At 43.1% G+C, this 26,692-nt stretch overlaps 1 protein-coding gene across 1 annotated transcript in view; it reads left to right on the forward strand.

The window, feature by feature from the left end:
• Positions 1-4,657: 4,657 nt before the first annotated feature.
• LOC112573790 overlaps positions 4,658-26,692 on the forward strand; it is a 48,729-nt gene continuing 26,694 nt past the window's right edge. Inside the window, 2 exon segments of the mRNA XM_025254390.1 lie at positions 4,658-5,398; positions 6,955-7,847. The gene's annotated coding sequence lies outside the window, so the exon portion shown is untranslated.

Consider the following 26,692-nt stretch of genomic DNA (forward strand, 5'->3'; position numbering starts at 1 on the left):
ATGAGTTACAAACTAAGACTTCCAATTAATAGCACTAAATGTTGAAAGTCATGATCTGCGTCTGCCAGTCGCAAATATTCAGGTCATTGATGGCTGGCTAATCGGGGAAACAGGGAATTACTTCTCCATGGGTTGGCCTAGACCTGTTGACTGATCACAGGGTTTCCATCTTCAGGCTAAAAGAAACTCTCATCTTGAGAAATGCCAAAAACTCTCACTGACTTCCGATGGCTGTATTGTTGAAGCCTGTCATAATTTTTCCAGATGATCCTGTTTAGTAGCATCGTGATTTGATGGGCCTGCAGGGAGATGACTGTGTAAGTGACTGTCCACTCTTTTTATTACCTCCCCTACCACCGAGGTCAAAGCTGTCGCAAGGATAGAAATCATTTTTTCCAACTTGATCATTTTTCACTTTCATCACCACTCACATATTTGAAGATCGACAGAGTCTCCTTGATCCTCGATAGGATCGTATCCGGAGATGAGAGAGACGTCGATGCATTGGATGATGTTCATGTGTAAGTGTGAGAGGGTACAGGTGTGCCTGCGTGTTAAATATTAAAAATTGAGTATATAATTATATATAGACACATACATTATGTTATGTTTACATGTATAAATTACTTTTGTGAGAAACAGAAACATTTCTGTCCTGGATTACGACAATAAAGATTATTAAAGCAAGGCGTCAATCTTTACTACAGCAAGGTTAAAAAAGAACTGAAATATAAATAAGTAAATGGACAAATAAACGAACGGACCAATGAATGAATGAAAATGCTTTCAGAAAAAGGAAGAGATAACTGATAATTTAAGAAAAGAAATTTCTTATTTGACATTGTATGTGCAACATTATATATAAAAAAAACTTTCTGTAATGCGCATTTTCCATCCGTCGTGTTTTTTGTGTATTAGCATGACAATGTAACAAAAAGGGTCTTTCATTTTAACGACCCGTGTAATTTTCAGCACCTGGCTGGAGGATTTTTGCTGCCCCCATCAACCTCTCCCCTCCCCCTTCTTCCTCCAGTCTCCATCCCACACCGAATGTCGGAAACTTGTTGTTACCATTGCCATTGCCTCTTGGGAGAAACGCCTTTTGAATGAGGGTGAAATGCGAGAATGGAGCTGGACTAGAAAGTTTCTCAACGGAAATCGTTAATCTTGAATCGAAAATGCTGAACACGGAAGGCCGGGCAGAACTCAAGGAATAATAATATTAAAAAATACCTCGCCGCTGGCAGATCAGCGAGTTTCAACTCCGATCTTGAAAGGAAAATCCATCAAGTGGATTTGACTAAGTAAATGTAATCAACCAGGTTCAAAATCTGAAGACAGGCTCTAATGTAAATTGTCAGTCAGGGGAAAAAGGAAAACCAAAACAAAAACAAAAATAAGACACGAAGATCAAGTGCCAGTGCGCTAGCAGACGCGGTCAAAGGTCGTCGATAACGAGAGAGACTGTGAGGGCGCAGGGCGTTTGTGTTCCTGATGCCGTGTAAATGTTGGCCATGTTTGTACAGAGTTTGTCGTCTTCCGGAGCTTTGTTTAGGCCAAGCCTCATTTGCACGTCGATTTGGAAGCAGAGAGAGAGAGAACGAGCATGGATCAGGTTCTAACCGGGACAAAGCACAAATGTGGACGCAGTGGGATCCGATCTCCAGGAACTGTTTGATTGCTTTGTAGTCGCACAGTGAACACGTGTCACAATGTCTACAAAGGAATTTTTACAAAAGAATTGTTAAGCAACGAGTCATCATCGTGAAACACTTTATTAAAACTGACAGTCTTCATCGGTTACTGAAAATAGAATCAAGGTATACGGTACTACACAGTACAAGTCAATGTGAAACTGTTAGTATTCTCGTAACTGTGGGCCATGATGGAAGTGATTTATATAAATTATTAATGTCATGTTTAATGCACGATGTCACTGATATTTGATAACAAGTGACGGTGGTTGGCTTACACGATGACATCTCATCTTACTTGTTCAGACCCCCGACATTTTCCCGGCGATGTTTTATGGCAGATTAGGCAATTTTTCTTGTCATGTGATTTTGTGTTTTTGTACACGATTTACACACAATGTAGGACAGGAAAGTTTCGTGCCAAACGAATGAACGGACAAATAAACAAACGAATAAATGCCGAATAAATAAGCTAATAAACAGAAAAATAAACAAACAGACCAATGAATCAACGAACGAATGAATGAACGTGTTATTCAATAGCAACTGATTATAATGCGATAAGTGCGTTTACTCTAAACTTGAACATCTAGTAATTTCTAAATTTTAGGAAAAAAACAAAGAAATAAGTTTTTATATTATTAATAAACAACAAGATACTACTATTTCGCACTGAAAATTAAGAGAGGAATTTTGGAATAAACTTTTTTTCTCACTGTACTAATCTGTAAACCGTTTTCGAATCCTGAGAGAAAACGGTTTTCTTTCATCCTGCATCACCGTTTTAGTCTCGAGAAGACAGGCTATTCTGTTTATTCGCAAGTGGCCAGATGAATATCTCCCCCTCCCAATTATCCCCGTGAACAGACCGCTGCCTTGCTTGAAGTGCTCACAGTTCGTCCTCGTGCCATGGTTTGAGGGAAGAGGCAAAAAGCCTGGCTGCTACCCTGAAGATCCTTAGGGCTGCTTTGAGCAAATTGATTTCCAAATTGAAAAGCTGCAAAGGCTAGTGGAACAGAAATTCTAGTGTTCATCAGCGAAGACTACCCCCTCCATGCTTCAAGTGAAGCCTGACGATGTGTAGTAAGATGTACAGAGCGTGGGATGATGGCAAGGTTCTAGTAAGCTGGTCACGTGAACAAACTCTTTCATGGAAGTGAGAATCAATGACAGTCCTCGACTGTCATCAAAACAGGAGACATGTCCTCAACCTGACTTGGAGCACTGACTGAGGGTGGAACAGACTGCAAGACTAGTGAAAGCTCGTTTATTGCGTAGAGTGAAGTTTTGTAGCTTGTAGTAACTTCGTGAATGTTGTTGTTGTTGTTGTTGTTGTTGTTGTTATCGTTGCATGCGATGGTGTCAGGTCTCTCTGTGTGTGTAAATGATGGCGGTGGAGGTCAAGTGGAGGAATCCCCTGCAACTGTCCCCAGGGGGGATGTCACTGGTTGCCACACTGTGTATTTGCCTGAACCGATTCTGTCCATGCCATCGATGCTGAATGGTTTTCTACCCCCTCACTGCTTCCTGCTTCACCTTCCCCAATCCGTTCCTTCACTCCAGACGGGGTGGCAGTGTCGAGCCCGGAACAGCACCAGCAATCTGTGCCATTCTCTCTCTCTCTCACTCCCCCACCCCGTTTCAACCCCCATCCCACAAAGTCGCGCCAATGTGCAGCAGATTGATCGGCGCAGAAATTTGACTACAGAGGATCAAACGAAACACAAGGGAGGATGGAGGGGACGTGCAGGGAGGGTAACTGCTGGCTGTCTCCGCTGTCTCTATGGCTACGACGGGTGTTATGACCCGTTTGTGCTTTCAAGGCCTGACCCTGGGAAGCTGCTACCCGTGAGATTTGGTTTGCGTTGTACGCGCCGACACACAGACAGACACACAGACACACACACACAGACACACAGACACACAGACAGACACACACACACACACTTGTTGACATCGCTAGTCTCCACGTGATAGTGTGTGCGCGTGCTCTCGTATACATGCGTGCGTGCGTGAGATAATGCGCATGCCGCCTCAAACAATTAGTTTACCTTTGTCCTCCAGGAGTAAAATCAAATGTTTGCAGGTAGAACGTCTCACCTGCCAGCTGTTTCCATGGTTCCACGCACTCACGTCCTTGACCCGACCATGACAATCGCCGAGGACCGTGTCTGCATGTACACGCACCTTCTGGCACCTTCTGGGATTGATTGAAAAAACTAAAGTTAATTCTCGTGCCTGCATGCGACTCGGAAAAAAATCTGGTTTGATCGAACCGATGCCAGCAAACCGGTTGCAGTTCCAGAAACTCGTTCAGCGGGAACTGCTTTCAGAAACCGAGGCGAGTGTTGGAAGAGTCGCTGACTGTCGCTAAGATGTTGGAGGGTAAATTAACCGTCGACAAGCAGCTGTCGTTTGGTGTGTACAGAGCTGTGGAAACGGTTGGCAGCCAGCATGGAGGTTTAGCAGTGATAACAAGAAATGTTGACCTGGAGAAACAACGAGCAGTTAACGGTGAGCGAGCGAGCAGGCGAGAGAGAGAGAGAAAGAGAGCGAGGGGGGGGACAAGCAAGGTGTCTGCAGCCACCGGCGACATCTTCCCCCACCACCAACACCCCCAACCCACCTCAGTCTTTGCGAAGTCACCGACTTGACGTCATCTCCATCAGCACCCGCGCCAGCGAGCCTATGTCTCAATGATTTCTGCTCCAAGTGCTCCTCTCCGCGGCGGCTCTGCTCGTGACTCCGAGCGAGTGAGTAAAGGAGAGAGTGAATGAATCCATACTTTCTCTCTCTCTCTGTACGTGCGTGCGTGCTGCAGCAGCATCGTCACACGGACAAACATACCAACGCAGCATCAAGTGTCGCACTGCTGCAGCAGCAGCAGCAGCAGGCCAGCTCGCCCGCTGTCTCTCTGTCTCTGTCTCTCTGCTGCTGTTGTTGTTGTTGTGCTGCGGGTGTTGGCTGCGATAACATGACGCAGAGATCTTCTCTTTCTGGTCATCAGCCGTAACCTCAGCCGATGTAAGGATGCGAGGCGTGTAGAACGGTCGCACAAGCTGGCTGCTAGACGAGACTGGCACCAAGCAGATGGCTCACTCACCCCTCCCCTGCCACCCAAGCCCACCTCCTCCCATGACTGTGACCTCCCTGACTGTCGTCTACCTTCCAGTGCTGAGGGCAGGGCCCGCATGCTAACGCACTGCTGCAGTGGTGCTGGCTGGAGCTGTGTGTGCCGGACTGTCGTCCACCGTTGCTGCTGCTGCTGCTGCAGTAAGTTAGCTGCTGAGGTCAGAGGAGGAAGAGGTGGAGGTAGCTCTTTATCGGCGTATCGATTGTGTTGTTGTGAATGGAAAGACACCCCACCCATTCCCTCCACACCGTCCCGTGGCTCGCGTCTCCAGCGCCAGACTGTGGAGAAGTAGGAGTGAGAAAGGGAGGTCACCTCCCCCAACACCATCACCAACACCACCACCACCACCTCTTCAGCAGGAGAGTACGAGGACCTGTCGAGTTTGATTCAGCTTGGATGTGGTGCATCGGCTTGACTGTGACCGAGATCAGGGACAGCCGGTAGAGTGCACACGGCAACCACTTGCTGCAGTGGCTGGAAGTGAGTCCCCAGCACGTCAGCAGCAACAGCAGCAGCAGCACATCAGCTTCGTCAGCATCCACCACGTCACAAGGTGCTCACCATGCGGAAGGTCAGTACTCATTGCACGTCACTTTAACCACTCGTGAGAGCTCGTGCAGGTAGAGTCCCACCTGTTTTCACGTAGCCGTAGAGAAGTTTTATTTGTTTCACCTTCACCTTCTCCGTGAGAAAGGTGCTCGAATCTGTTCTTGTTTAATAAATTGTTTTAACCGTAATAAGTTTTGTAATTATTAATTTTCTTGTGTGCATAAGTAAGGAAAGTCATCTGCAAGTACATCGGTTTCATTTCTCGTGATTTATTTGGGGGACACAGTTCGATAAAGTTCAAATATGAAAAAAATAAAACGTGTTTTCATTTAAACAAACAAAGCAAACAAATCAACAAAATGGGGACAGAAGGGAATCATTAACCTTAATTTTACACGTGCAGCCTGTCGTCGTTTCAATGTGAATATAACGATAACGACGACGACTAGGATGATGATCGATCATGATGACAAGGAAACGTTATTGACATGATGTCCAAGTAGACGAAAACATCGACGAGCGGTTTCTACAAACATGTGTTCATTTCCTGTTTGTCTGTCAGGCCATCTCAAAGACAATCATTGATCACAGAGTTCGGAAATCGAGACAGGTGATCTCTGAGCAGATTTTTCTCCACACTCCATTCATCAAACGATGATTTATCCACCACCTCTCCCTCCTTAACAAAAATATTATCGTTAAATTGAGGCCGTGAGCTGCGCGACCATCAGGAGGTGGGGCCGGGCGCACGACAGGTCGCTATGCGCTGGCTGGGTGCTAAACACAGAGACTTAGCTAAGTCATGTCGGTCTTAGCCGACTGTAAGCAGCCTGGCGATGTGGCTGTGCACCTGCCCTCAACAATCATGGAATCAGCTACCGTAGTGATTGGTTATTTCGTTGCCTGCACTCTTTCACAGAACAGTTTCAATAACATTCATGAAGTGAAATAAGTTTTAAAAAAATTCCAGCACAATGACTTTGTGGGACCTTAGGGATGGAGCAGACAATAGAAACAATCTAAGCGGCGGCAGAGGCGATGGAAGGAGCAAATAAACACCTAACATGGACTTTGTTATGGACCTAGCCACGGATTTTGTTATGGACATTTTCATCCCACCAAACGAGTCCAGACAATTCCAAAAACGGTTATTAACGTTGGCAGGATCACTTCAGATTAGTCGGGAAAAGACTGTTGTTCAAAATAAATAAATAAATAAAATAAATGAATAAGAAATTGTCGATCATCAAACACGGCGAGAGTCGAAAAGACACGTACTGCTTGCTAATACTGAAGAGAATATAACTGTAGACATTTTTAAATCGTTCTGTCCTTTTATGTCCGTCTGCATCGTATATTTCTTACATTTGTCCTTATCTCTTTCTGTCCTTCCATGTCTGTTTGTTTCTATATATGTTTGTGTGTATATATACATTCAGAACTTTCCCTGTCTGTGTTTGTCTTCATCTATAATGTTTCTGACCTTCCACATCTGTCAGCACTTAAGTGCGTCTGTTTCTTTCCTTCTGTCTGCTCGTCCGTCTGTATTAAGGTTGATGACAATGTGTTTGTGTGCAGATGCGCGGATGCATGTCAAGCTCGCGAGCGCGAGTAGTCCGCATCTGAGCATGCGCGCCAGCAGCTGCAGCTGCCAAAGGTTGCTGTGAAGAATGTTGGCACGTGCACAAAACCAGGGCCTCCACCCTCTTTCTCTCTCTCTCGTTCCTCACTCCAGCATGCGAAGAGCGGCGCGCGGAAGTTAAGACAAACCTCACACTTGTCGTCCTCACCTCAACTCTGAGAGAGGAGACAATGGTAACCGTTCTCCCCCGAGCTCTGTAACTGACAGTCGCCAGCCAGCCACCGGCACATCATGGAATTTTAATGCTCCATTCCTGAAACATACAGTCCACTCCTCTCTCCTCTCAAAAAAATAGAAAGAGGGAAGAAAGCAGCGTGTAATCAGAGACGCAATATGCGGTACACAGATACGCTGGCGATTCCATCCCCGCTACATTCTACAGCAGAAATTATAGACCACAACTGCTGCTGTTGTTGTCGTGGTCTGCAGAAAAACAGGAAAATCTAACGGGTGCCTTGCAGAGTTATACCGGATAGTCAGGGTGTGCTCCACGACCTCTCCAAAACGGATCGAAAAAAAAAAAAAAACCAAACAAACCACGTGACCAGGACGTCGCCAAGGTACTGGCAGCCACGCTTCGTATCGAAGCCTCCTGGACTGCCCTCGTCCATCGTGTCACGAACGTGTGCAACCGCAGCACTCGTGTCCAACACCTCCTCCTCCTCCTTCTCCTCTCTCCTCCTCTGTTGCGATGCACGAGGTCTGACACTTGAGTGATCGTTGCTGTCCAGGCATCGACGTCATCGTTCACGATGTAGGCGTCAGCCAAACGCTGCACAGGCAATTAGGAAGGACACGCAAGCTACGAGAGGGAAGAGAATAAATAAAGGTAAGTGTCTTCTTCTTCTTCTTCGCTGTTGGCAAGCCTGAGAAAGCGGAGTGTTTGTGAAACAATATGCTATCGCTTGGTGGAGAGTGTGGCTGATGGTGAGTGCACGCCTGGGACCGGTCGCATGACAGTTTGTAGGTCGTTTTTCTAAGCTCGGTTTCCCTGAGCAGTTTATGAGAACTTTAATATATGGGAATGTGGGACAAAAGCTTATGCCATCTTAACAACCGATGACAAGATTCCCACAGTTTCCTCTGCTGAGGCAACAAGGAAGGTTGGACATTAGGAAGTCTGTCCAATCTTTTAAATTTGCTGAGAAGTTAGTTTTTCCGTTTCGGCTTCCCTCCAGGGTGCCAAAAAATGGTCTTAAAGTGATCTGTTGGGTCAAATAGCAGAACAGACAAGCTTGTGCTGCTTTGCTTTTTGGGAAAAGGGATTCCTGGGGACTCACCAGGGAGAGCTGGGTTCCAATGTCTGACCTGAGTGGTCAACAGCACCTCTTTCCTCAGTTCAGAAGAAGTTAAACTAATACATGGTCGATGAAATTTATAAAAGAACACAAACAAACACATACACACACACTCTCTCTCTCCCACACACACGAACAAGCGATCTACCCCAAAATAAGTAAGAAAGGATAAGGGAGTGAATAAAAAATAACGATCAAAAGAAAGAAAGAGGAAAGTAACCACTCAAAGATTCACACACCAAAAAAAGCAAGTTTTTTTATGTTTCTGGAACCCCCTGAATTTTTTTTTTTTTGTTGTCTTCGTGGTTCACGACTTGTGGGATGCGATCTAGTGCAGTCAGTAATGAGGAAGAGCCGCAAGCACATCAATGTGAATGTGACCCTGACACCGCTTACTCTTCCTCTTACCTCCCCTTATTTCACACTTACCTCCCCTTATTTCACACCTGTCTGTCACATTAGGTGTGGCATTCAGGAAAATTTTGAATTAGGACCCTTCTTGTGTGTTCTCTTCGTCGAAGTTAATAAGGCGAATCACAAACTGAGCTTTGTGAAAAGTTCACGAGATCATTAATATTATTTAAGCCTGTCAGCAAGTTTATGTAAATGTTAACAAAGCTCCGGGTTCAGATGACATCTGAACGCACCCCTTTTACTATACCGGACAACATAGCTGAGTTTTACATCTACTTCAGCACTCTGTGTATTCTGGCCACATTCCTGATATTTGAAAATGTTCACACATTGTGCCTGTCCCTAACATCACTAGGCCCTGTCAACCCAGACTAGTTGCTCTTACCTCAATCATCATGAAATCACCTGAGACAATTGTAAGGAGGGAGGTCCACCTCTTGACCCGCTGCAGCTTGCCTACAGAGCTGGAAGAGGTGTTGATGATGCTGAGCTGTTTATACTAAACACTCTGTACAAACATCTGGAGAAACCCACAGCTCAAGCCAGACTTCTCTTTTCTGAATTTTTTTTTTCTGCTCGTAACACAGTGCAACCTGACTTGCTGGCAGGACTTCCATCCATCCCACCAACCCTCTGGATGCTGGACTTTTTAACAAACAGGTAACAGAGAGTTTCTGTGAACGATCTTTTCTCACATCCTGTTGTTACCTGTACAGGTTCCCTCAGCTGTTTGTCCCCACTAATCACTTTTCCTTCTGTGTACAAACAGTTGTAGAAGCACTATGGATAGAAGCTTGACTGCAAAGCTTGCTGATGACACTGGCTGATTGTGCTTGTTGGCGCATGAGCACTGTGAATCCTACCTGTAATTGCCCTTGCGGATTAATGAAGTTGACCTCGGTTTAAAATTTAAGGCACGTTCCACGCATGACCTGAGCTGACCTTTAATCACGAGTTTATAATTATGAGGACGTGTCTGTGTGGGCAACAGCCCTTGAATATTGCAGTCCGCTCCCTCGCCCAGCAGCTGCTGAACCACACAGAACATTTTTTTTTCTCTCCATCGTACTTTGCAACACTCAACAGCAGCACCCCTCCACACAACCACCCTAGTGTGAGACCACGGACAGGTATCTCGGACACAGAGATATACAAACATTCGTGGTAAGACTTGAAAGGGTGAGGTCAGCACTGGGGACTGACTTCCCTTACTTGGGAGGATGGAACAAGTCTCAATGGCGCACACTTCTTGTGTCATTCTGCATGTTCTAGAAGTTTACACTCCGAACGCGACAGCTGGGAGACGATAAAAACATGTTACACAAGAAATAACCGAAAGGAGGAAAGGAGGCGAGAATGGATCGTCAACTCAAAAAAAAAAAAAAAATGACGTTCAAGTTAGATGTTCGAAAAGACTTATATGTTCGGATCATTCTGTTGGCGGTGTCACCGAGTACATTTTTATAATAATACCAGAATTAACAGCACCATCAGTCTAGTGAGCCTTGCGTTTATCTTTATTTTGCCATCTGTCAACAAGATACATTTAATTCAAGCTTACTATACAATAAAATAAAATGAGCCGGCAATGTACCTGATATTTGTGTGTGGGTGGGCGTGCGCGCGAATATTTATATAAAATCAAATTCAATAATAAGCTTCGTTTTGGTCTGCCCTGTAATCAGTTATGATGACAGGAAAAAATTCAAATATTTTATAATATTTTAAATACATAAAAGCATTTTTTCAAAGCCTGGATATGCAGCTAATGGACTGCTGGCTGTTTGCCGGATCAACTCTCAGTCTCTCGCCAAGTTGCAGGCTGTCAGGTCTCGGCGAACCATTCAGCAGTTTAATATCAAGACCGCCATCAGGAAGTCTTAACGTCAAGAATAGACTTACAATAAATTTATTACTTAGATACTTTTTCTTTCCTTCTTTTTTGTCAAAAGACCTCCACTTTCCACAGCCAAGAAACTGAAAATATCACAGGTCATAAATCTTGAGCTTTTGTGCCTCCGTCAACACGAGAGTTCGCTTTTTTTTCCTTGGTGTTGATAGTTGAACCGGAAGTTAATTTGTGCTTTGGCATCGTTAACGTGGGGTGGGAGGGAGAGAATCGTCTGCAAGTAGACAGAAGATATATGATCGTGATTAAAATGCACCTGCAGATGGCATTGAATCATTAATGGTAGTCATGTATATCTTATTTATATTTTATACCTTTACATTCTACTCTTATACTTCATCTTTATGTTGTTCAGTCTGCCTATAGATATCTAACCGTCTGCTACCTACTGGTCGAATGTTCTTTTTATCATTACTGGACAGCGCAGAGAGTGCAACCTATTTTTATTATTATTGTTATTATTGTTATTATTATTATTCAGAGGATTTATAAGCAGCGAGATTTTTTTTTTGCATCTTAATTTGTTTCCTTGTGTAGGCATGCCAAAACAAGAAACAGGCAAATGGTCTGGAGTTTTGGACCAAGATTTTGCTAGAAATTCATAGTCATCATTTTCTTTATCTTTTCCTGGTTGCAGTGAATTACTGAGCATTATTGGTCATGTCACAGTTTGTATTCCCTGTCTTGGTTGTTAACCTAATAGTAAAGATGGTCACTTTAGCAAACTGAGAAACCTTTCAAGTCCCATACAGATACACAAATGAATGTGCTCACTCATGCGTGAAGCAAGCATAGGCGCAGTTTAACATGAGTATGCATATCATTTAGATGTAAAGATAAATAAACATGTACATGTATACATACACCATACAGATATAATACTACACATAAATTTTACTCTTTAAAGATTAAAAATGTGATTCTTAAAAGTTACTACATATTTCCTTTAATACTGTATTATTAGAGTCAGAAACATTCTTGAAAAATGTCGCCTGAGCTTCTATAAGATTTCTTTCATTTTTGCTGAGGCAAAAGTAAACAAAAGTAAAAAAAAGAAAGCCATCGACTAGTCATTGATTGGTTGAGACTGCTTAAACTAACTACTGATTGGTTGTGTGGAAAAGCCATGGTTTCACGGGCATCATACCCGGTAAAGGAAGTACCACAAGAAGCGTAACTGGAACGTGACATGGAATCTCACTGTGAGTGACTTCCCTTGTTATTGTAAGTCTTGCAGCCTGTCAACCCGTTGATGCGTGCGTTTGTCCATATTTCTATCTCTTTTTAAGGGAGTGTTTGAGCTTGCTTATGTTCTTCCTCCCTCACACCCCAGCTCCCCGTGTCCCTGTTCCCCACCTACCTGCACCATGACAACACAGCAGCACACACACCTCGCTCTCCCACCCGACTGTGCACGCCGGCAAAGATAAGATTTCCGCAGGTAGAAAGTCTTGAGTGTCGTGTGGAGGACAAACAGACTCACCTGGGAGTGGTGGCACAGTCAGCAGCCTCCGGAATTAGATTATCTTAATCGATTGAGACGACGCTGCTCACGTCACGAGGAGGGGTGGGGATGAGGGGGTGGCACGTGCAGCAGCTGCAGGCAGGGTGTGCGGACTGCTGTACTACCTCCGTGCTGCAGCCAACGGGCTGTCAACAGTGTAAACAGTGTAAACCGAGGACTTCCAGAGCTAGACAGAGGGCTGCCGCACGTTGTGTGGCTGTAGATATACATATTTTAAACTCATAGATGCAGCACTGTTTCGCTCTCTTTGCTGAAGTAAACAAGCAGTGGCTGTAAACAATGCACATTTTGTAAACTGAGGATTTTGACTACCCATTGCTGTCCGTGCTGCAATCAAAAGGACTTGGAGTTCTTCCCGTGGTTAGTGGAGTAAACAATGTCCAGAAGACCTCTTTCTAGTAAACACAAACACAAAAAACAGAATAACCTCGTCACATCATCTTTATCATCCTCTGGTGGAGGAAAATCTTTCTCTGCTCCACCGACACCAGAAGATGCTGTCCTGTGACAACGACAATCAGATGACAGTCATCTTCTCTGCAATCTTCTTTCACAACAGAATATCGACTGGAAATTTTTTTCTCAGTGCAGAAAAACAGGAATATTTTTTAGAAAAAACCTAAACACAAACATGACTAAGGCGCGGAAAAGTGATGCTCTGTCTTAAACACAGTCCTCAATGAAAACTGGATGAGCTGTGCTGGAGGTATGTTTCTCATTATTGACAAAATCACAAATGAGTCGTCTCAGTCCTCGTGTCCCTCAGGCAATCATTTGAAACTCGGCACCAGCCCAATTAGCCAGCCTCAGCCATGTCTTCTTCAACAACATCTTCTCTCCTGTCATAATGTAAGACATTTGCCTCCCGATGGCCGCGGGTGTGAAAGGCTTCTGCTTCACTTTTCAGGAGATCCATTTCCTAAGATATTTCACTCGTGCTGGATGTCTAGCAAGTTAGGTCTGACATCAATAAATTAATTTAAGCTTGGTAATTACTTCTGCTCTCACCCACGCGTTTTCCATCATTCATTTTTCATTCCTTCTTTTAAATAAATTTTCTTCTTGATTTTTTTTCTTGTTTCTGAAAGGTGAGTGGGAGATAAGATGAAAAGGGATTTCAGTTGCTGAAACGTTTTTACATACTTCTTGTTGCTTAGCAACAAAGTAAAAAATGTAGTCTCGGGATCATAATTCAACTCAGTACATTGCAATAAATGTTACAAAAGTGGGAATGTAAGAAAAAAGTCGGTGTAATAATCTTAACACAAATATTTACATTCTTCCAGTTAAACATTATTCGTTCTCCTGCGTGGAGGTAAGAAATGTTATTGTAGGCATCGGTTTGCAATGAGCACAGTGAAATGAATCATCAAGACTGTAATATAAGTTGGGAATAGAAGACATCATCTGATCTTGTTGACAAATGTATTTACAGCTTGTTATTCAAAACATTTTGGATTACACGTGTCAGAGAGGGAATCGAATACGCTGTTATGATTTAGTAGAAATATCATAAGTCGAACTGCGAGAAGTTATCGAAACTCTTGGTTTAAATATAGTTCAGTCGTTTTCTGGAAAATTTCAGCCTTCTGGAACTGTCTGTATGTCTTTGTTTGTCTGCGTTTCTTTCTCTTTGTCTTTATTTTTTTTTTTCATTCCGTTCTTCAATGGAGAACCTGCCCTAGTGCATCTCTTGTCATCTATGACAGACCAACTCAACCTTAGTGTAGGAATTTTACTAATTCCCTCACACACGGGCATGCATCCACTATTTTCAACAACATTTCCCATCCTCAGCCACCTTCCTGACCACAACAACACCTTATTTTTCTTATTCTCTTTATCGTCAAAGATCTGTCTCAACATTCGAGATGCTTTCCCCGTTATCTCACCCTTGGTGATTTCCTTCCTCGTTCTGACCATCATGAACAGGTAAAGACCAACAGGTCCCGACTCGGGTCATTTCCTAAACCCTTAGGTTACCAGAAGATAGTAAAAAAACTACAAACATTATAAAGACAATAACAACAAATTAATTAAAACACTCAAAAAGACAAAGGGGGAGGAGAGGACCCCACTCAGTGTCATTGCCCAGTTATTCGAGGTCTTAGCTGTTTGCTGTTCTACATTCCAATGCCAGACAATGGTCCGACATTTCAGAGTTCTTGTGGACTGCAGTCTGGCCACAGGTTCTGATGTCACATGGAGGCCGGCGACTAAATTAGCGGAGAGAAAGACGGGAGCTGATAAAAGGACGGGAAATGTCATGCCCTTTCCTTCTTACACCAACACACACTCTCTTTTTGTCTCTCTCTTCATTGTGTGTGTGTGCAAAAGAGAGACAGAAGGGATTAATTTAACTTGATTTCTTTATTCACCAGGGTATTGGCCTCTTTGAAGGGATGAGATAACAACGAAGCATTGTACAAAGAACAAAGTCGGAATATTTCAGTCTGTCTAATAAAAGTTTTCACTGAAAGACGAGGCTGTTTCTCTGGACTTAAATGCACAACAAAGAGAGATACACAGTTTTATCCAAGTGCCTTCATTATTTGTAGACAGAACAACAAAAGTCAGAAGATATTTGAGCTTCTAAAATATTTGCGGCAATAAATTTCATTCTCACGCTACTTAGCAATGGACAGACAAACAAAAAGTGGATTTCATCTTCGATAACACTTGTGTGGAGATATGTTATCAAATTAGCCACCATAAATCGAAATTTTGTCCTAAAATTTTAAATGCCTAAGTGCAATGATTCGAATTACCGAGAATTCGAGAATACTGGTTATTTCTCATTAGTTCATTCCATTTTGGTCATTGTGTGTGTGTTTTTAGAGACCGAGATAAACATAAAGAACTGCCATAAAAATTAACCTGGTCAACTACAATGAAAAAGTACATGGTAATTAAAGATAAATATCAAAATAAAATAATATGGATACAAGGTTCAAGTAATTTACGTTGGTTAGACTTTCGTTTGAGAGATGCCAAAATCCTGAAGAATAAGAGCTGAGACATCCGCGGAACGATTTACACCTTTTGTGATGTCAGACCTGATAAACCATCCACCACACTGTGCTTTTTGACAGTTGGCACTAAGGTTTAATGATAAACCATCACCACACTGTGTTTTTTGACAGTTGGCACTCAGGTTTAACGACCTTTGAAATTATTATGACATTCCACATCCTCCAAACCCGTTCTAATAGAATTTGCTTCACCTGAGCCTCGTTGTAATGAGCTGCTAAGTTTGATACCTTTGAAGGATTTAATCGTCCCCATTTTCATCCAAAAGAACTTTAAAAACTTTTAAAAAAAAATTGTTGACATACTACAGTTGAAAGAAGGCAAAAAAATCCTGAAATTATGTGAACTGAGGTTTTTATTTTTGTGTTTGAAGTTCTCACCAACAGTAGATTTATCAGACTGGTCAATAATACTCATGGATGTATTTTGTGCTTTTAGCCATTATCTAAACGGTAATTGGCTAAAAGAAACAGTTTTGTGTTTTTAACCATTAGCTAAACAGTAATTGGCTAAAAGAAACAGTTTTGTGTTTTTAACCATTAGCTAAACGGTAATTGGCTAAAAGAAGGAGGGTGGGTCTCTACTTCTGCAAGGACTGACGTCATCGTCTGAGTGAATCCTGGGAAGGGTGACAGCTGCAGGTTCAAATGATCGACTTCATCTTGCAACTGTCGTCATCAACGGCTCCGGCAGGGGAGCAGAAGTGTGTGCGAGGGTGCGAGCTGTGCACCTGCAGTCTGTTTGCTCACAGCAAAAAGTTGGGGGAAAATGCTGAGATTTAAATTTTGTTGCTGATGCTGCATTCTTCGTTTTCGTTGGAATATAGCGTATTTTTTCTAATTTATTTTTACTGGTTGTCTCTTCCTCTTTCTGGCAAATGTCAGTCTTTTAGAATTGTCTGTGTGATTTTGTCTGCGTTTCTTTTTCGGTGTCTTGTTTTCATTCCGTGCATCTTTTGTCAGGTATTACAGACAAACTCTCCTCCCCCTCTCTCTGATTCCATCCGTTTGAACCGTTTGTCTACCTCTTGATGATGTCATTGTTTTCAGTAATGACACTGGACTGACTGTGGGACACGAGGGTGTACCGAATATAATCCTTATGATCATAGGCTTTGATAAAGTCGCTTTCACAACACTTTCTCTCTCTCTCTCTCATACACACACATCATGATGTCATGCTGGAACCTGCTGAAGACAATTTTTTCGAGTAGACTTGCACACTAACCGAAGATGTAAGTGGGAGTTATCCCCTCTTTATGACGTTTCCTGTTCGCGTTGATGTATGGGAGAGTGATGACGTACACAGGTCTAATGGCTGCCTCAAGCTTTTATTTCCATCTTCGTGGCGATGTAATCACGATTTGTCGACCGTCGGGATCCCAACTTAGAAGAGGACGACAGTGTTTATCTCTCGGGAATGTCAGCTCTCTTTCAATCCTCCACAGCGCCGCCATCTGCTGGGCTTAGCACAGCTTCTACTCGTCTCCAAGATGGCGGCTGATTCTTGCTGACCGCCCGCTTTCCTCTCGCTCTTTGGACCGAAGTATCAGGAGTTTTTGTGTACTTTTGGATGGTGTGACACTTTGAACGAGTCTGTATATATATCCTCTGTACACTACATTCTAAACCAAAGATGCTCTATTTTCGTACACTATTACATACATGATTTTTCTTTAGGGGTTAATGCCCATTATAAAGACACAGGGTGGTTAAAATTGGAATATGTTCACGTGCCTATATATAGATATATCTTTTATTTTCATATCTACTTTTATTGTGACCTTCATCTTTATTAGGATCTTTATTAGAACATCTCTGAACACCCTACAGCACATTCAGGTATTAAAAGCTTTGCTTTGGTAATGGGAAATATTCACAAATAAACCTCTCTGGCTTAAAGTTTATTACAATTTTATGTTTGCAAGTCTACAAGTAGAAAAAGTTCATCTTTATCCAAAGACAGTTTAAACAAGTGGCAATGTTAAGAATATGATGTTATGGCTTGATGACCAGTCTGGCAGGTCACGTGGTCTTATGCCTTGGCTGTCATCTCTTCTAGTGATGATTTGCACAGCTCCCATTCCCTTATATTAACCGAATAATTAAATTGTCGTCAGCAGGTGTAAGGTAAGAGATTAATAAAGAATTTTTTTTACCTTTACACGTTTCACGAAATTTTCCTGAGAATTAAAGGAATTAGGGTCAAGAAAAATTATGTTTGCTTGGTCTGTGATTGATTCAACAGTGAATAAAGATAACAGGATTTTGTTAATGATTATATGTATATAAATAAATAGGATTATATCTATATATAGGGCTTGCAGGTTAATTGTTAAGTGTAAACAGAATCAAAATACTTTGCTTTTACTTTGCCCTTTAATTTTTAATTAATTTGGGAATGAGTGGTTGCTGGTTTTAATTCAAATTTTAAAGCTGGGCAAGAACTTCTACCTACTCCATGAATAGTCTTTGCTGCACACACGTGTGTGTACTTGTGCGTACGTGCGTGAGAGAGAGAGAGACACACACACACACACGAGCCTCTACTCTTTCAACCCGTACGAGTTAAGGGGATTTTTTTCTGTGTGTGTTGGATGGAGGGAAGAAAGGAGGAGGTAGTCAGGTGATGGAATTCCGCGCCCCGTGAAGAAATCGATTCTGTGATTGAGGAACGAAAGGCTCGCTCACCTCTCTCATTTCCGCTGACTGTAGAGACCAACAAGCTGTGGCACCGGCAGCTCCACCTCTACACTGCCATTCTCCTCGGCCCCCGATAGCAACCCACCGATAGATATATATACATACTTTTGTCTCCAGCAGAATCCAGCTAGTCAGTCTGTCACACATACACACACCTACATACATACACACACCTACACACATCTACACACATCTACACACACACACACACACACACACACACACACACACACACACACACACACACACACACACACACACACACACACATCTACACACACACACACACACACACACACACACACACACCTACACACACGCACACAAGCATTCTCATCAGTCGATCTCAAGCAAAGGTGGTCACGTGGCTGACTGTGGGTGTCCTGCCTGCTGACCTCACATCCACTTCCATGAATGAAGGCAGCAGACGTGAGCCTCGCTTTGGTGCTTGGTGTTTACTGACAGCCTGTTCTGTTTTTTTAAAATATAATTAATGCTCATCTCTCTCTGTTAGTCACACACACACATCTTTGTTTCGTAATAAAACATCAAACTTACCATTAAACAATTTTTGGTTCTGAAATTGTTGAAGACAACATACCTGTCTATCTGGAGGTAGGTCATAGGTGTACGGTCTTTCAACGGTTGTATACTGTACATTGTGCAAGTACATTTTGATATAACATCCATTATTTGTGTTTCTATGTATTCCTGTCTGTCTGTCTGTCTGTCTGTATGTATCCTCCACTCCCTCCCATATCTCACCCCCCTCCTCACCCAGGCCGTGTACTTTCTGTCTCCACATTGGAGTCAAGACACCTTTGACCTTTGGCAATCACATCTGGCACTCAGTGGCATTTCTTTGTCTTTTCGGCATTAAAAAGAAATGTTGGTCCTCATTGATTAATAGATTACACCCCGGGTACGCGTTACATTTTCAACAGTTTTTTCCTCTCCAGTCGAGAGTGAGTGAGGATGGGTTTGTGTTTCTGTTTCTCTCTCTGTGGGGCCGTGCGCATGTTCAATGGGTAATGAGGCAGCGGACCCTGGATCGAAGGTATAAATGTGCAAACATTTTCATTCTTTTCTCTTTTTTTTTCACTTTGTTTTTTTTTCCCTTGATGAGAGCAGTAATACTCTGTTTCTGCTCTGTAGTTGGTTCTTTCTCTTGATGCAGTTCAGTACATCAGTGTCAGGATACACCACGTGGTTACTAAGTGGTCACGTGACAGTAGTTTGCCTTTGCCCGGGCGTGTATGTGTATGTGTATGTGTATGTTTATGTTTATGTTATGTGTATGTGTATGTGTATGTGTATGTGTATGTGTATGTGTATGTGTATGTGGCAGTCGAGACTGAATTTGTAGGCTAACATTCCAATCCAACACAACATCGTTTATATAACCTTTGACCTAAAGAAGGTTTAAAAACGATTATAATAGACCAAGAGTATAGACATCTGTAGATGGAATATACAAGAGCAAAGATGTTCCATCGGCTTTGCTCTTGGCCGCTAGTTACCAATGATCATCAGACACCAGTCAGAAGACCTGTGAGCACAAGTCTGACTCAGTTGCTACATTAAGAGTTTATATGAAAGGTGGGCAGATAGGAAAAAGAAAAAAAGAAAGCATAAAGGATGGGAGTGTAGTAAATGTTGTGGTATTCTACAGTCGATCAGTTGTTTTGGAATCTTGTCCTTAAAGCCGCCATTCCCTCCTCGGATACAGTTGCCAGTCTGGTCACCAAGGCTGCTGTCGCCTTCCGATGGCTGGATGTGATTTCACACTTGTTCTCTTCCTTCTTCTGGGCCTCCAGTCCTCAAAGCTCTCCATTCTACAGCTCTTTATTTGCAGACAGACAGGCAGGCAGGCAGACAGGCAGACAGGCAGACAGACAGGCAGACAGGCAGGCAGACAGGCAGGCAGACAGGCAGACAGACAAGACAGACAGGCAGACAGACAGGCAGACAGACAGACAGACAGACAGACAAATAGACAGACAGGCAGGCAGTAGAGAGATTCACCTCAGTCGCTGTAACCTGTCCATGGAATGAGGCATCTCATTACAGACCTTATTACAGTCTCTCATTAGTGGAAATCATGGCTGACACAGATATAAGGACAGGTGGTGTCTCTGACCGTTTGAGGGCAGGTAGACAGCTAACTCGAAGTGGACTACCTCATCCTTTTTATACTTCTATTTTTTTCAATTTTAATTTAGAAAAATCACAGAATGTCACAAGCTTGATAAGCTGATCTCAATTTTTACTGTTTCTGCTCAAGAAAGCAAAACTGTTTCAATACATAAGTACTGCCAGTCTCTGTAGACATTGTTTATTAATGATATTTATGACAGAAAGCAGACAATCATTATTGTTATCATGTATTAATATCCAGGGTAAAGTGCATCCATTCATATCTACATAATATATTGGGTATTAAGAAATGTCTTTCAGAAATTTTCTCAGTGAATAGTGTGAACAGTAAGCACACACACACCACATACAAAACTCTCCCCTACACACACGACACCAGAAAACTGTCTCATACATTAATCGTGAGTGTCTGCGCTCTTGTAAGCAAGATTAACCAGCCTTCATTTCCCTTAATGTGTTTAGAGATTAAAAAAATATCAAACAAGTATTGAAAACTTCCGAAAGTCGGTTCCTTCCGTTGGAACTATGCTGTTCACAACAATGGAAATGTCACCTTTACATCTTTTACATTTTCATTACTCGTGTTTGTAACAACAGTAATTCCTTTAACATCTTTTTAGTGAATTTGTTGTGTGGCTGAACGGTCAACGTGGAGTTCATGACAATCCAGTTTGACCTGGTGTATGCTGAGTACAGCAGTCAAGCAAAGAAAAGGTCAGGGGTCAACAGTTCATTACAACTTCGTGTTCATGGCTTTAGATGAGAAGACACTCGTTTGTATGAGAACATCAAAGGTAACAGAAGGCATGCACACGTTGAAAAATAGAAGTTGGAATTATTTAGACATCCTGGTAGGTCACGCACTTCTCACATCTCGCGAGGTCAAAGGTTACTTAATCTCCGTGATCTCAGTGGGCCCATTGCGGGTGTTCATAGGGTGGGAACCGCGGTCCACCCGGAGCCGCAAAGTCTGCTTTGAGAATAAAACTTTGGAACTTTACGAGGGCGTGATGGCTAAGTTATAATGAATGGAAAAGCCACTCAGCAAAGTCATTTCTTTGCGTGCACACACACACACATACGCACGCACACAAACACAGCAAGCACCCACGCTCTCTTGAAATACCCTGGCATTCATTAATTTCTGTGTGGGAGATGTCACACAAAAAGGCAAGCAGAGATCATCCGAGTCCATTAATGAGCGCGTGGGTGAGTGTCTGGGATGAAGCCAGGAGGGAGAGGCCTGAATGTTTAACGATTCTTTGATGGCTGTTCACTATTTTCTTTTCAATCTCTCCCTGTATTTTCCTGACGGTGTCTTTGCGCCATTACCTTTGCACATCAAATGTCGGGGAGGAGTGGGCGTCGAGTCCCGCTGCACCGGAAGTGGAGTGTGTAATTTCCGAAAGGTGGAAGGCGATTGGTTGTAGTCCTTCGCTGACCTCTGACCTATTGGCTGCCACCAGACGGTACCCGTATCATCCATCGACGGCTAGCTGTGTGGTGTGTGTCCTCATCCGACAGCCCAGCTAGGGGGCGCCTGACTCGTGGAGCTGCAGTTTCGTCACCGCCGAATCAATGCCGCAAATAAAAAAAAAAAATGTTCCTCGGGTCTGTGTGGGCGAGTGTCTTCACGTGCATGTGACTGTGTGGGCTGACGAAATGAAAGCCGCCCACTCGCTTCAGAAGTTCAAATCACTTTTTTTTCAAACGTCAGTAGTGGATCCCTATCGTCGAGGCTGTTGGCCCTTTCACAGACCAGGGTAGCCGATGACCTTTGGCCTGGGTGCCGACAAGTTTGCGCCCGTCATGGAGATGATAGACTCAGGTGTCGTGCATCTCTGGCGGGCACACACTTTGGGGTACGCAGGACAGGTGAGCATCTTAACCTGCCTGCAGTGAGCATCTTCAGGGTGGATACATGTTCATTATAAGGCCACATCATCGTCACGATCATCGAATCTTGGAATTAAACAGCAAACTTCCTTTTCAAATGACGAACATAATTAATGTTGGTGGACATTTAAACATGAAACAACTACCAGTCTCACGAAGACAAATAAACAAACAAAAATAAATAAAGCCTGCTCCTATTATAAAAAAATGGTCTGATACGGAAAGGATTGAAGACATCCACAATGTGGTCAAGAAAATTTTATGTAAACGAAGATTTCTAGGAGTGATTGGGACATGGATGACGGACAGAGGAGCAATGTCCTGTCCTAGAGAAGCTAACGGACATTTTATAACATCTCATCATTCTCAGAGGGAGACTGCTGCATATGGATGAAAGGCAGGAAACCATCCTGCACCTTACTTCCAGATTGTTTTTCCTTCCGGTCTCACAGGTCAGCGATTTTCAATTCCTAATGCATCAGATGTCACCTAGTTCTTGCCCGATCTTTCTGTTGCCAGATCGTCCAACTTTTAACACGAGCAACAAACTTGTCTTTGTTCTAATGTATGAGTGTTTGAAGCCGCTCCTGATTTCATTTTAATTTGAAACTCTTTAAATTCTAATCGACCTGCACAGGGCCGCCAAATCCCAAGGGCCGCTACGTCAATTTATATTGAATATAACAGAAAATAACAACACATCTGACAACAATGTGGCCCAAAAACTTTGTGTTGTTTTTTTTTGTTGTTGTTAATTAATCTTCTGTAATTACTGATGTTGCTAAAGTCGGAGCAGTCAGCTGTATGTAGTATTACAATGTTCTGCTGTAATGAGAACATCACGGGCCGCCACTTGGCGGGAGAAGGGGCCGCCGATTCTTTCTCTGCCCTGGGCCGCCAGGAACCTAGATCCTCCATCCCTTGCTAGACATATGGACATTTTTTTTCTCTTTTTTCTCTCTCCTTCAACCCTTCTGTCTCTTTGTTTCTTCTCTCTCTCTCTCCTCCTTGTTCTTATTCTGCTCGTATCTCTACAGGGATCATTTCCGTTCTGAGTTTCACTTCTGTCCGTTCCGTGTTTACCTCCACAGCCTCCCAAAGCATCACAAATGGAAGATAATTCCGGTGACGCAGGAAGACAATCTCGTTCTCAGCTTACCATGTAGAGATTTCTCCGCCACCCCGCTCCTCCCTACTCCTCCCCTTTCCCTCCCAACCCTCCCTTGCCATCGATCCCCCGGCCCAGAATTCCTGTGATGACGTGGCCGCTGCCACTCAGGCCCTCGGTGTTTGCTGGAATTTCTCTGTACACCGCTGTGCAAATCGACAGACACTGTTGTACAGGACAGCTTTGACAGGGGCATGGCACGTGATCTGGGCGCCATCACGGATGGTGCTTCCTGGGAAATACATCAACTGTCAGCAGCCCGCCATCATTCCTCGCTCACCAGCAAACCCTATGTGTGTAGGTGTGTGAGTGAGTGAGTGAGAGAGAACATGTGTATGAAGGTGTGAGTGCGCATACATCATCATCATCATCATCATAGCGAGTGTGACTGACACTAATTCCAATGTCTATGAAACTCAACAGCAACTGAACTGGTGAGATGTTACAGTGGGTTGGCTTGATGATGACAAGATGCTGTTACAAACAAAAGATACACAGCAGTAAGGAAGATAAGAATGTGACTGAAGGATGCTACAGATTATCATAATAACAAAAACAACAAACAAATTTGACAGAAACAATGTGGAGAGGGACTTTTGTGTCGTGTGCACCTCATCATCTCAAAACAATTTCTTGTTTATGCAACAAAGGTGAGTTGGAGTTCAAAGAAGGAAAAGCCAATTCATGATCACAGATTTGTGAGATACCAGGACCCCCCTCCTCATAGATAATGTTCTTATCTTCCTCCACCTCCAACCTCCACCCACGAAGACGACAGCCAAATCTCTGCTTAGTCTACTTCATGGTCACACATCAGGATGGCCTGGTCTCTGGGTATTTCGCACACTTCACAAACAATGTTTTCCTTTTTACTTGGCACGCCAGGGATTTCCCAGGTGTGACCGCTGAATGAACTCAGTCACGTGGCAGTTTATTGACGAGCGTGGCGCTTGAAACAAAAACAACAGAGAGAGAGAGAATGAGAGATGGAGAACTACAGCTTTATGGATGTCCAAGCCCCGCTGCTGACATCTGTTCTGATCAGTAAATCAAACAGTTGATCGATCAGTCAAAACATCGTGTGAACTACTTCATCAAAACTAATGATTCAAGGATTTTTTTTTCTTCCTCTTTTCCTTCCTTCGCTGCAGTATAGCAGTCTCCTCATTTTTTCCCCCCGGAAAATAGAGTCTACTGTCACAGCGCGTATTTCTGGCAAAAAAAGAAAGAAAGAAAAAGGTAGAAAATGAACGAGACAATGAAGACGTAGGAAAGAAAAGATTCAGAGGAAACAAATCAAACAGCATGTGCTTTTCTCCGTCCTTTTCATTTTCTCTCCTTCATGTCGCCTGTCCTGAAGCTGACCCCGGTGTCAACATGGCAACGCCCAGAACTTCGCCATCAACTTCATGGAAGGAACGAACGGCCAGAGAGCTACAAACCGATCCAGAAGCCATTTCCGCCCGCTTGAAGAGGACCTGTGACATGAGGATGCTGCACGACCTGCACGACAACAGAAATTATTTGATTACAATTGCCTTTTAATAATGTTTTACAGAAAATTGAAGCAGTATATTGAGCTCGTGACGTCACAGGTGACCGTTGTCGTTAAGTTTATTCCCTCGATGGCTGGAGAGCTGTCACTGGTGATCGCATCTCGGTGCAAGAATCTGCAGCTCAGCTCCACCTTGGTGACCTTACACAGGGTCGGTGACATCAGGATGATGGTGTTAGTTGTTCATGTTTTTTTCAACGGTCAGCAGGAGAGAAGAGCATTGAGACTCCAGGTCATAGTGTACATGTCCTACACACGTCAATGGACCCAAACACTATCGTAGGCTCTTACCTAAAATTTTCCAATTGGATTCCATCCATTAACAGGTAACGGAAGTGTCTGGATTTTCACAACCTTTTCTTTTCTAAAAAAAAAAAATGTTGTCTATGCAATAGTTCACGTGGGTGGCTCAGTAAAAGAAGCATCAGAAGTCATAAAAACGATGTAAGCCCCAAAGGAATCAAGGAGATATAAAACACAAGACAAGTGATTCAGATCCATCTCATGTTTCTGACTTTCCAGGACAAGTGTAATGGAGAATTCACAAAAATAAAATAAATAGATAAAAATGACAAAGAAATTTCAGCCAAGCACACGGCTAATGACAATGATAGTAAGACAGAAAAATCGCCAGCAACCTGAGAATCCTGCTGCAGAGTTGTTAGATAACAGTAAAGAAGATGATTTTGGTTCGCAAAGAGTGTTTTTTACAGTTAATGCCGCCGAAAAACAAACAACAACAGCAACAATGATTTTTTTCGAACATCTGTTCAAGTTGCCGCCAAAAAAAGCATGTTGACCTTTACCGACTGTACATCCATCAACAAAGTGTAAAAATTATGAAGAGTCGAGCAAATGGCTAGACACAACAAATTACAATTGTTATATCAGTTCTAGATACCTGTAGTTATACATACCTGGAGTTATAGATACCTTGAGCTCTAGGTACCTGCAGTTATAGATACCTGTAGTTATAGATACCTGTAGTTATAGATACCTCCAGCAAGATACCCGGAGGTATAGATACCCGGAGTTATAGATACCTGTAGTTATAGATACCTCCAGCAAGATACCCGGAGGTATAGATACCTGACGTTATAGATACCCGGAGTTATAGATACCTGTAGCTGTAGACACCTGTGGTTATACATACCCGGAGTTATAGATACCTCCAGTAAGATACCTGGTGTTAAAGATACCTGTAGGTCACGTGAAGCGATCAGAAACTACCACCTACATGTTCCACAGGTGAAAACCTGTTACCGCACGACAATTACACGTTTCTCTGGCGGAACCGTGTGTACAAAGATTTGTTTTTTTGTTTTTGTTGTTGGAAAAGCTATTGGAGAAGCCTGATGTCTTTTAGCTTGGAGAGGAAGTGTCTTTGTCAGAAACGACTGAAGAAGGAAGAGAGGATTTGTGCGATATTGTCTACTTCGGTAATAGTTTTATTTGCTCTCCTCTCACTTTTAATTCTTTTTCTGGTTTAAACAAATTCTTAAATTTCGTAAGCACCAAATTATCTCTGCAGGGCGAGCCTCTTGAAGTTAATGTCAATGTAACAGCAGGCTTCTCGTTGATTGATGACAGTTGTTCGCTGCACATTGCAGTGAAGGTGAAAGGTGAAAGCTCGGTCAAGGTGTGTGTGTGAAAGAGAGAAGGTGTGTGTGTGTGTTAGTATGTGTGTGAAAGAGAGAGAGAAAGAGTGTGTGTGTGTGTGTGAGAGAGACAGATGCCGTGTTGAGGTGTGGGTTGTATGTTCCCATGACTACAGATACTAAATGGAAGGAGTAAAATCAAGGTCCAAGTTATTCTATCTAGTGTGTGTGTGTATGAGTCGGTCAAAGCTCCATTCATGTAAGAATATGAGAGAGAGAGAGAGAGCACGCATGCGCAGTTCTGTCAATACCTCTGTAACCATGGTTGCCCACACCAGTACACAACCAAGCGGAACTGTAGATGTAGACCACAGCAGGGCGACCATGTTCCCACCTCACCGCATGTTGTTATCAACGGATTT

This window comes from Pomacea canaliculata, linkage group LG10 (genome assembly GCF_003073045.1).
Source record: "Pomacea canaliculata isolate SZHN2017 linkage group LG10, ASM307304v1, whole genome shotgun sequence".
NCBI lineage: Eukaryota > Metazoa > Mollusca > Gastropoda > Architaenioglossa > Ampullariidae > Pomacea > Pomacea canaliculata.